Consider the following 12,251-nt stretch of genomic DNA (forward strand, 5'->3'; position numbering starts at 1 on the left):
AAAGATAATTACTTGACACATTGGAAAGAATTGACAAAAAAAAAAATGAGCAAACTAGAATGCTATTTGGCCCTAAACAGAGAGTACACCGTGGCAGAATCCCTGACCACTGTGACTGACCCAAACTTAAGGAAAGCTTTAACTATGTACAGACTCAGTGAGCATAGCCTTGCTATTGAGAAAGGCCGCCGTAGGCAGTCATGGCTCTCAAGAGAAGACAGGCTATGTGCACACTGCCCACAAAAAGAGGTGGAAACTGAGCTGCACTTCCTAACCTCCTGCCCAATGTATGACCATTTTAGAGACACATATTTCCCTCAGATTACACAGATCCACAAAGAATTTGAAAACAAACCCAATTTTGATAAACTCCCATATATACTGGGTGAAATTCCAGTGTGCCATCACAGCAGCAAGATTTGTGACCTGTTGCCACAAGAAAAGGGCAACCAGTGAAGAACAAACACCATTGTAAATACAACCCATATTTATGCTTATTTATTTTCCCTTGTACAAATGGTTAAAGTACACAACATTGTTACAACACTGTATATATACACATAATGACATTTGTAATGTCTTTATTGTTTTGAAACTTCTGTATGTGTAATGTTTACTGTTAATTTTTATTGTTTATTTCACTTTTGTATAATATCTACCTCACTTGCTTTGACAATGTTAACACGTTTCCCATGCCAATAAAGCCCCTTGAATTGAATTGAGACACACAGAGCGAGACAGAGCGAGAGAGATACAGACAGAGCGAGAGAGAGATACAGACAGAGCGAGAGAGAGATAGACAGAGCGAGAGAGAGATACAGACAGAGCAAGAGAGAGATACAGACAGAGCGAGATACAGACAGAGCGAGAAAGAGATACAGACAGAGCGAGAGAGAGATACACACAGAGCGAGAGAGAGATACAGACAGAGCGAGAGAGAGATACAGACAGAGCGAGATACAGACAGAGCGAGAGAGAGATACACACAGAGAGAGAGATACAGACAGAACGAGCGAGATTAATTCATTAATATTGTTGTTGTAGTTGTTAATGGTAATCCCATGTCTACTACTATTATTAGTGTTGGTCCCACCATTTATTTATTTATATATATATATATAATTTTTCTATATGTATAGTTTGACAACGTAAGTAATAATGAACTTGCCATGTCAATAAAGTCAATTGAATTGAAATATACAGAGAGCGAGCGAGAGACAGACAGACACACAGAGAGAGAGAGAGAGAGACAGGGACACACAGAGAGAGAGAGAGAGAGACAACACACAGAGAGAGAGAGGAGAGAGAGAGACAGACCACACAGAGAGAGAGAGAGAGAGACAGACACACAGAGAGAGAGAGAGAGACAGACACACACAGAGAGAGAGAGAAGAACAGACACACAGAGAGAGAGAGAGAGAGACAGACACACAGAGAGAGAGAGAGAGAGAAGACACACAGAGAAGAGAGAGAGAGAGAGAGAGACAGACACACAGAGAGAGAGAGAGAGAGACAGACACACAGAGAGAGAGAGAGACAGACAGACACACAGAGAGAGAGGAGACAGACAGACACACAGAGAGAGAGACAGACAGACACACAGAGAGAGAGAGACAGACAGACACACAGAGAAGAGAGACAGACAGACACACAGAGAGAGAGAGACAGACAGAACACAGAGAGAGAGAGACAGACAGGACACACAGAGAGAGAGAGAGAACAGACACACAGAGAGAGATAGAGACAGACACAGAGAGAGACAGACACACAGAGAGAGAGAGAGACACAGACAGAGAGAGACACAGAGAGAGACACAGAGAGAGACACAGAGAGGAGACACAGAGAGAGACACAGAGAGAGACACAGAGAGAGGACAGAGGAAACACAGAGAGAGGACAGACACAGAGAGAGAGACAGACACAGAGAGAGACAGACACAGAGAGAGAGACAGACACAGAGGAGAGAAGACACGAGACAGACACACAGAGAGAGAGAGAGAACAGACAGACAGAGAGAGAGAGACAGACACACAGAGAGAGAGACGACACAGAGAGAGAGACCAGACACAGAGAGAGAGACAGACACAGAGAGAGACACAGAGAGAGACAGAGAGAGACACAGAGAGAGACACAGAGAGAGACAGACACACAGAGAGAGACAGAGAGAAAGCCTTTCTATTGTGAGACGTATGCCACCTAAAGCCCTAAATAACTCTTCTCACTCTCTGTTCCCCTTTTGAGGAACACCCTGTTCCCCTGAGACCTCTGTGTGTGTGCACACTGTTTGTTTGTGTGTGTTTGTGTGTGTGAGTGTGTGTGGGACATTTGTCACTGAACACGGAGACGTTTCCGTTAGTGTCCGTAACATGCCAGTATACAGCTGTTACCGGCAGGCATACACAGTGTAGTTGCCACGGTGACAGTGAGTTGTTTTCTGCCCAGCTTCACAGCACCCGTTTCTTCCCATTTGGTCTTGCCACACAAACAGCTGCTTCCGACGACCATGGACACACCCTATCAGCGATTCTGACTACACACACCCACCCAACCTAACACTCAGAGTGTGAATGGCCAAATGTATGTGCTCGTCAAACATTTTATTCCAAAATCATGGGCATAAATACAGAGTTGTCCCCCCCTTTTGCTGCCTTAACAGCCTACATTGCTGCGTGGACTTGCTTCCATTCAGCCACAAGAGCATTAGTGAGGTCGGCATTGATGATGGGCGATTTGGCCTGGCTGGTAGTCAGCTTTGTGCACGGGGGCATTGTCATGCTGAAATAAGAAAGGGCCTTCCCCAAACTTGTTGCCACAAGTTAGAAGCACAGAATCATCTAGAATGTCATTGTATGCTGTAGCGTTAAGATCTCTTCACTGGAACTAAGGGGCCGAGCCCAAACCATGGAAAAATAGTCCCAGACCATTATTCCTCCTCCAAACTTTACAGTTTCCATTATGCATTCAGGTAGGTAGCATTCTCCTGGTATCCACCAAACCCAGATGTGTGCTTTGTGCTTGCGTGAAATAACTTTTAGCGATTGTAATTAGTGCTACACTCTTGTAGTCTGAATTAACCCCATACACTTGTGGGAATTGGCCTATATGGATAGGGCTAAATTGAAATGTTTCTTACATAACAAATATGGAAAGCATATGCATTACCATGGTAGCAATTAAAAGGGAACAGTTTGGAGCTTATGGGAAAATTATTAGACTGAACGTAAGACAACAGTTCACCTGAGAAGACTGATTTTATCAGCATTTCACATTTACCACATTTGTTGATAACAAAATATGAAAATACTCTGGATACATTCAGCAATATAATAGGAATATTCTTGGAAAATTTGAGATATGTTGCACCTAAGACAAAACAATGTAAATATGTTGTCTAACTGGTAATTCCAAGTGGCCACACACCTCTCCAAAGTGTGTACAGTTTAATTCATCTCAATACACGTTTATGAGCTCTCCAAGCTGTGCCATTGAGGAACTAGAGCAACCACATTTTTCTTGTTTTGAACACAGCCCTGCATCGCAGCCATTACACAATAACTGTTGTTTAATCAGTCCAATAAAAATTGCAATCTGGGTCAGGTGGGCATAATTTGAAAGCTTGTTCCAACCCCACCCTGTATAATTGGGTCCTGGACTTCCTGACAGGCTGCCCCCAGGTGGTGGGGGTAGGAAAAAACATCTCCACTTCGCTGATCCTCAACACTGGGGCCCCACAAGGGTGCGTGCTCAGCCCCCTCCTCTACTCCCTGTTCACCCATGACTGCGTGTCCATGCACTCCTCCAACTCAATCATCAAGTTTGCAGACGGTACAACAGTACTAGGCTTGACTACCATCAACGACAAGAGGTGGTGAGGGCACTCGGAGTGTGGTGCCAGGAAAATAACCTCTCACTCAACATTAACAAAACAAAGGAGATGATCGTGGATTTCAGGAAACAGCACCCCTCTATCCACATCGACGGGACAGTAGTGGAGAAGGTGTATAGTTAAGTTCCTTGGTATACACATCACTGAAAAACTGAAATGGTCTGCCCACACAGACAGCGTTTGGAAGGCGGCGCAACAGCTTGTCACCTAAATCCCTCAAACTTTTACAGACGCACAATTGAGAGCATCCTGTCAGGCTGTATCACCACCCACAACAGCAGGGCTCTCCAGAGGGTGGTGCGGTCTGCACAACACATCACCAGGGGAAAACTACCTGCCCTGCAAGACACCTACAGAACCTGATGTCACAGACAGGTCAAAAAGATCATCAAGGACAACCACCACCCGAGCCACTGCCTGTTCACCCCGCTACCATCCAGAAGGCGAGGTCAGTACAGGTGCAACAAAGCTGGGACCGAGAGACTGAAAAACAGCTTCTCTCTCAAGTCCATCAGACTGCTAAAGAGCCAACACTAACACAGAGAGGCTGCTGCCTACATACAGACTTGAAATCATTGGCCACTTTAATAAATTGATCACTAGTCACTTTAATAATGCCACTTTAATAATGTTTACATATCTTGCATTACTCATCTCATATGTACAGTTGAAGTCGGAAGTTTACATTCACTTATGTTGGAGTCATTAAAACTAGTTTTTCAACCACTCCACAAATTTCTTGTTAACAAACTAGTTTTGGCAAGTCGGTTAGGACATCTATTTTGTGCATGACAAGTAATTTTTCCAACAATTGTTTACAGACAGATTATTTCACTGTATCACAACTCCAGTGGGTCAGAAGTTTATATACACTAAGTTGACTGTGCCTTTAAACAGCTTGGAAAATTCCAGAAAATGTCATGGCTTTATAAGCTTCTGATAGACTAATTGACATCATTTGAGACAATGGGAGGTGTACCTGTGGATGTATTTCAAGGCCTACCTTCAAACTCAGTGCCTCTTTGCTTGACATCATGGGAAAATCTAAAGAAATCATCAACACCTCAAAAAAATGGTAGACCTCCACAAGTCTGGTTCATCCTTGGAAGCAATTTCCAAATGCCTCTAGGTACCACGCTCATCTGTACAAACAATAGTGCGCAAGTATAAACACCATGGGACAACGCAGCCGTCATACCGCTCAGAAAGGAGACACGTTCTGTTTCCTAGAGATTAACTTACTTAGTTGTGAAAAGTACAAATCAATCCCAGAACAACAGGAAAGGACATTGTGAAGATGCTGGAGGAAACAGGTACGAAGGTATCTATATCCACAGTAAAACGAGTCCTATATCGACAGAACCTGAAAGGCCTCTCAGCAAGGAAGAAGCCACTGCTCCAAAACGGCAACAAAAAGCCAGACTACGGTTTACAACTGCACATGGGGACAAAGATAGTAGCTTTTGGAGAAATGTCCTCTGGTCTGATGAAACAAAAATAGAACTGTTTGGTGCTGCTGCTCCAGTTTCAACTGTTCTGCCTGCGGCTATGGAACTCTGACCTGTTCACCGGACGTGCTACCTGTCCTAGACCTGCTGTTTTCAACTCTCTAGAGACAGCAGGAGCGGTAGAGATACTCTCAATGATCGGCTATGAAAAGCCAACTGACATTTACTCCTGAGGTGCTGACTTGTTGCACCCTCGACAACTACTATGATTATTATTATTATTATTTGACCATGCTGGTCATTTATGAACATTTGAACATCTCGGCCATGTTCTGTTATAATCTCCACCCGGCACAGCCAGAAGAGGACTGGCCACCCCTCATAGCCTGGTTCCTCTCTAGGTTTCTTCCTAGGTTTTGGCCTTTCTAGGGCGTTTTTCCTAGCCACCGTGCTTCTACACCTGCATTGGTTGCCGTTTGAGGTTTTAGGCTGGGTTTCTGTACAGCACTTTGATATATTAGCTGATGTAGAAGGTCTATTTAAATAAATTTGGGCCATAATGACCATTTTGTTGGAGGAAAAATGGGGATGCTTGCAAGCCGAAGAACACCATCCCAACCGTGAAGCACGGGGGTGGCAGCATCATGTTGTGGGGGTGCTTTGCTGCAGGAGGGACTGGTGCACTTCACAAAATAGATGGTATCATGAGGGGAAATTATGTGGATATATTGAAGCAACATCTCAAGACATCAGTCAGGAAGCTAAAGCTTGGTCGCAAATGGGACTTCCAAATGGCCAATGACCCCAAGCATACTTCCAAAGTTGTGGCAAAATGGCTTAAGGACAACAAAGTCAAGGTATTGGTGTGGCCATCACAAAGCCCTGACCTCAATCCCATAGAAAATTTGTGGGCAGAACTGAAAAGGCGTGTGTGAGCAAGGAGGCCTACAAATCTGACTCAGTTACACCAGCTCTGTCAGGAGGAATGGGCCAAAGTTCACCCAACTTATTGTGGGAAGGTTGTGGAAGGCTACCCAAAACGTTTGACCCAAGTTAAACATTTTGAAGGCAATGCTACCAAATACTAATTGAGTGTATGTAAACTTCTGACCCACTAGGAATGTGATGAAAGAAATAAAAGCTGAAAGAAATAAAAGCTGAAATAAATCATTCGCTCTATTATTCTGACATATCACATTCTTAAAATAAAGTGGTGATCCTAACTGACCTAAGACAGGGAATTTTTACTAGGATTAAATGTCAGGAATTGGAATTGAAAAACTGAGTTTAAATGTATTTGGCTAAGGTGTATGTAAACTTCCGACTTCAACTGTATATACTGTATTTTATACCATCTTGCCTATGCCTCTGTCATTGCTCATCCATATATTTATATGTATATATTCTTATTCCATTCTTTTAGTTAGATTTGTTTGTATTAGGAAGTTGTTGTGGAATTGTTCGATTACATGTTAGATATTGCTGCACAGTCGGAACTAGAAGCACAAGCATTTCGCTACACTCGCAATAACATCTGCTAACCATGTGTATGTGACCAATACAATTGTATTTGATTGCCAACATGACTAGCTAAATTACAAAAATAAATCTTAGTTAAGCTTTCACAATGCAATTCAGAGAAGCAGATAATTTTGGCGTGCATACTACATAGAATGTAGTCATGAGTGCATTCAGATGTGTGGTCCGCAGCAAATTTTCTTCACAATACAACAAACTCATTCTGTTCAGGACAACCCAGTGTATAACGCCATGTCATCTTTTAACTGTACATCAAACACAGTGATCATTAACCTTGACACTTTATATTACATGAGTTGTATCATATGGAAATGTGAAGTGCCCATTTGGACTCCCGTGTGTTTGGCTTGTTTGTATGACATCAAAGCGATATTTATTATAATCTCAGCTTTCAAAATATGTTGAGTCCTCGTAATTTACACCATTTCCATCACCCAGCATTTACCTCCAAGAGGAAACACTGCAATCCAATTTAGGCGCCTAGTGTCCAAATCTGCCATTTTCAACCTGTATACAGGTAAGACTGTAAAGGGCCACTGGATTCGTCATGCTGACAAATGGCCAGACCTTTTTTGTAACAAGAAAAGTCCAGACACCTGAAAAGGGTCTGAAATACGGGACGCAAATACAGCTGCGTCTGTCCCGAGCTCATTGGCGCAGGAAACTGAGGGGCCCAGTTGAAACAATGTTACAAGTTCTCTGGCAGGCTGGACCCAATCGATACAATGTTGTAAGTTCACTAGCAAAAGCTCAAAACAGATGGAGAGAGAGCAGACAGGCGGAGAAGAGAGATGAATGCGATTGAAAGAACCTGAACCAACTGTCACTGGTTTAAACCATGACACAGAGGTGGGTGGGGGTGTTCGTTTAATTTGGAATAAGCTTTTATTTTCATATTTACCACTGTGGCAGTACAAATATGAATTTTAAACAAATAGGAGAGTGGTTAAATTTGAGTCCCCCCAAAGTTTGACTTTTGTTGCATTTAGGGGAGCGCATGTCTCATTTGAGGGGGCTGAGCTCCCCCTGGCCCCTGTAATTCCCACACTGCTTATACTCCTAAATGACAAAGACCCTCCAACACTTCCCCAACTACACTGACACACACTCTAAACCTGGTCCATCAACTTTCCTGATCTATGGTCTGTTTTTATATACGGTAGCCTTAACAACAAACAGATATTCAGTATAATTGAATAACAAAATGCATCGGATTCACAGGTATTTGAAAATCATTATTTCTCAGTCTGAAACTTGATATTTCATTTTGAGGGATATTTCACTGAATCATATTTTTGTCACATGAGATGCAGTGTCATCCACACAGACTACTGTAGGTAGTGTAGTGAGAAACACACACACACACCTCTGTGGTTCCCTCATTTACTCTGTGAGAAAAAGTGACTGGTAAATAGCTGCTATTCACCCTCAGATCAGATACACCAAATATAACAAACACCTCCATCTGATACAATAGACTGAGCAGGCCTGCATTCACTCTGTGAGAGGAGATGTGGTTTGAGAAGCCTCAACCACAGAGAGTCCAGAGAGGGAACAGAGAGTTAAGGGGTTTCCCTACTTCTATACAGGGGCAGCTACAGGTTAGGGACAGGATTATGACCCTGAAAAGGTGAATCCAGGTGACTCCAGTCACCAGTTCCTTTAACACTGACCACTAGCTCTTCATAGGGTCCGGATGTTGTCCTGACCACATGAACTCAGCAGGAACATATCAAATGGGCGATTCCACGACAGCATGGCCCACAGCATGGCCCACACTTTAATTATTATTAGAATTAAAGTGGCCCTTTTACACCCTTGTTAGACCTACAGTAGACATGCCTCCTGTAATGATCTGTGAACAATACATGATACAGATGTTGGTGTCATTATATTCCTTATAGTGTTCTCTCAAATATGGAGTATGTCTAGATTCTGAAATACACATTTTCATGTTAATTTATTCAACAATACCCTTTTTTATTCTTTTTAAAAATATACTCTTCAAAACACATCAACTTTCCATAGTGGGCTCTCTGCCAAAGTTGAATAAATTATAAATTGTATACATATAAAATGACATTATAGATCATTAATCAATCACAGCCCTCCTTTAGGATTGCAGCAAACCAACAGTGGAGGGAGTTGACTTTGAATCCATTTTCCCATTCACTGTGTTGGGGGTGCTCATAAAATAGATCATAACTTTAAAAGTTGTAGAGAGCCCACTAGAAATGTGATGTACTTGTAGATTATATTGCTTAAAACAATATGTCTAAATATACACCAAATCAAAAAGTGTACTTTTGAAATATTCATATTAATAGTTTCAATGACGAATAAACTCAGAATATAGCAATACTCCATATTTTAAAGCACACTACTAGGAGTATAATGACACCTAGATGTTGTCTATCAGGTACAGTTCACAGATTATTGGGCCAAAAAAATTCCACTTTCATGAAAATGTTTTGTGCCAAATGTAAAAAACAATATCAAACATCCTTCCTCCCAATGAAGTTTCTCTGTGAGAATTGCCAGAACAATCTGAGATACCAAAAGTAAATGGCATCGAATTGCCAGCATGGCAATTATCCATTATTAAACCAGGGAAGTCACATTCGGATAGCATCCCTTTTTGAAAATGAGCCCTGGCACACCCTGCTTCACTCCCTCTCTGAATACGGTTTTTAACACAGAGGAACACTAAGACAAAAAAGTGAGAAACAAACACAGTGAGTGACACACACACACACACATACATATTTACTGTACCTCTTTGTAAGTAAAGTGGTGCTGAGAGAGTGAGAAGGGGGAGGGGGGTGCTCCTCACACTGCTCCCTACATCTCTGGACACCCTGGAGAGGCCTGGAAACTACAGACACAGAGAGAAAAAAAACAATCAATGAGATACTACAGTAGTACCTGGATGTGCACTGCTGTAACAAGGTAGTACTTTGTTATATTAGTAGGAAAGTACAGTAGCAGAAGTAACTGTTCTAGTCGGGTGGTCTGGCATCATAGGCTACTGTGAGGCAGCAGCACACATACTCAGGCTTGTAATAGAAATGACTTTCCAAAACAATTGATGCAAAAGACCGTGTGGAGGTGTGTGCGTACAGTACATCCATTTTGTATGTGCTCACAACAATGTCAGTGAGCTAGCAGACACTGACAGAGAGCTTCATCTCCTTCATTGGCACTTGCATGTTGACTAGACCGGGCACGCGTGTGCTTGCACCATCGCTCGCATGTTGATTTTGTCTATCCACACCAGATGCGATCAGGAGACGCAGGTTGAAATATCAAAACGAACTCAACCAACTGTATTAATTTGAGGATAGGTTGAAACACATGAAACGTTCATGGCCATTTAGCTAGCTAGCTTGCTGGTGCTAGCCAATTTGTCCTGGGATATAAAAATTGGGTTGTTATATTACCTGAAATGCACAAAGTCCTTTTTTACAGGGTCTTTGTAGAATTTTGACAATTTTGAGTCACACAAAATAGTGGTGTTCTCTACTCCAACAATTAATCCACAGATAAAAAGGTGAAACCTAGTTAGTTTCTGGTAAACGGTTATTTTTCTTCTGTATACTTTATATGGCGGTTGGCAACCAACTTGAACCTGTTTGGGCTAGGGAGCAGCATTTTCACATTTGGATGAAAAGCGTGCCCAGAGTAAACTGCCTGCTACTCAGTCCCAGTTGCTAATATATGCATAGTATTAGTATATTTGGATAGAAAACTCTGAAGTTTCTAAAACTGTTTGAATGATGTCTGTGAGTATAACAGAACTCATATGGCAGGCGAAAACCTGAGAAAAATCCAACCAGGAAGTGGGAAATCTGAGGTTTGTAGTTTTTCAACTCTTGGCCTATCAAATAGTGTCTATGGGGTCATATTGCACTTCCTAAGGCTTCCACTAGACGTCAACAGTCTTTAGAACCTTGTTTGATGCTTCTACTGTGAAGTGGGGGCGAATGAGAGGGGATTGAGTAAGGTCTCTCACAGAGTGCCATGAGCTGACCATGCGTGTTCACGTGAGAGTTAGCTTGAGTTCCATTGCATTTCTGAAGAAAAAGGAATTCTCCGGTTGGAACATTATTGAAGATTTGTTAAAAACATACTAAAGAAATTTGACTTTTCGTCTGCTCCTAGTGATCGCGCGTCATGAATTTGGAATACTGGGCTAAACGCGCAAACAAAAAGGTATTTGGACATAAAGATGAACTTTATCGAACAAATCAAACATTTGTGGAACTGGGATTCCTGGGAGTGCATTCTGATGAAGATCATCAAAGGTAAGTTAATATTTATAATGCTTTTTCTGACTTCTGTTGACTCTTACATGGCGGATATCTGTTTGGCTTGATTTGTTGTCTGAGTGCCGTACTCAGAGTATTGCATGGTTTGCTTTTTCCGTAAAGTTTTTTTGAAATCTGACACAGCGGTTGCATTAAGGAGAAGTATATATTTAATTCTGTGAATAACACTTGTATCTTTTATCAATGTTTATTATGAGTATTTCTGTAAATTGATGTGGCTCTGTGCAAATTCACGGGATGTTTTGGAGGCAAAGCCAAATGTAAACTGAGGTTTTTGGATATAAATATGAACTTGATCGAACAAAACATACATGTATTGTGTAACATGTTGTCCCGGGAGTGTCATCTGATGAAGAATATCAAAGGTTAGTGATTAATTCTATCTCCATTTCTGCTTTTTGTGACTCCTCTTTGGTTGGAAAATCGCTGTATGCTTTCTGTGACTAGTTGCTGACCTAACATAATATGTTCTGCTTTCGCCGAAAAGCCTTTTTGAAATCGGACACTGTGGTTGGATTAACGAGAATTTTATCTTTAAAATGGTGTCTAATACTTGTATGTTAGAGAAATTTGAATTATGAGATTTCTGTTGATTGAATTTGGCGCCCTGCAATTTCATTGGCTGTTGGCGAGGGGTTCCGCTAGCGGGTGGTATGGCCAGCATGTTATCTGAAAGCAGAGGGCCGCCCGGCATGGCGGATGCTTTTTGCGACCTTATTTTCCACAAGGAGCGAAGAGGAGGAGCTAAGTATGTAAGCAAGTTACCAGGATGTTGCTTTCCCCTGTCCACGTCCTTAATGTCAGTGGAAAAGACGAGGAGAGAAAGACACTTTACACTGAGGTGCAGCCTGATCCATATTCAAAATCAGTCTTAGATAAAGACAAAGGAGCTACATCATCAAAACAACCACAAACACAATGTTTCCCTTCCTCATGCGCTTGGATTTCACAACTCCTAGTGAGATCAGGAGTGAAGCAACAACTTCCTCTGTTACAGCAGGCCAGGGAACAACCTGCCTGCCTGGCCTTAACCAAATCAACCGCACAAATC

General features: G+C 42.0%; 1 protein-coding gene across 3 annotated transcripts in view; it reads right to left on the minus strand.

Moving 5' to 3' along the window:
• The window catches only part of tfeb (transcription factor EB), a 107,017-nt gene that overhangs the window by 62,871 nt on the left and 31,895 nt on the right, over positions 1-12,251 (minus strand). For all 3 annotated transcript variants that reach the window (XM_023996485.3, XM_023996483.3, XM_023996484.3), the window contains exon 2: positions 9,648-9,747. The gene's annotated coding sequence lies outside the window, so the exon portion shown is untranslated. The remainder of the gene's footprint in view (positions 1-9,647; positions 9,748-12,251) is intronic.

The sequence above is a fragment of the Salvelinus sp. IW2-2015 genome, linkage group LG11, assembly GCF_002910315.2.
Source record: "Salvelinus sp. IW2-2015 linkage group LG11, ASM291031v2, whole genome shotgun sequence".
In the NCBI taxonomy this organism is placed as follows: Eukaryota; Metazoa; Chordata; class Actinopteri; order Salmoniformes; family Salmonidae; genus Salvelinus; species Salvelinus sp. IW2-2015.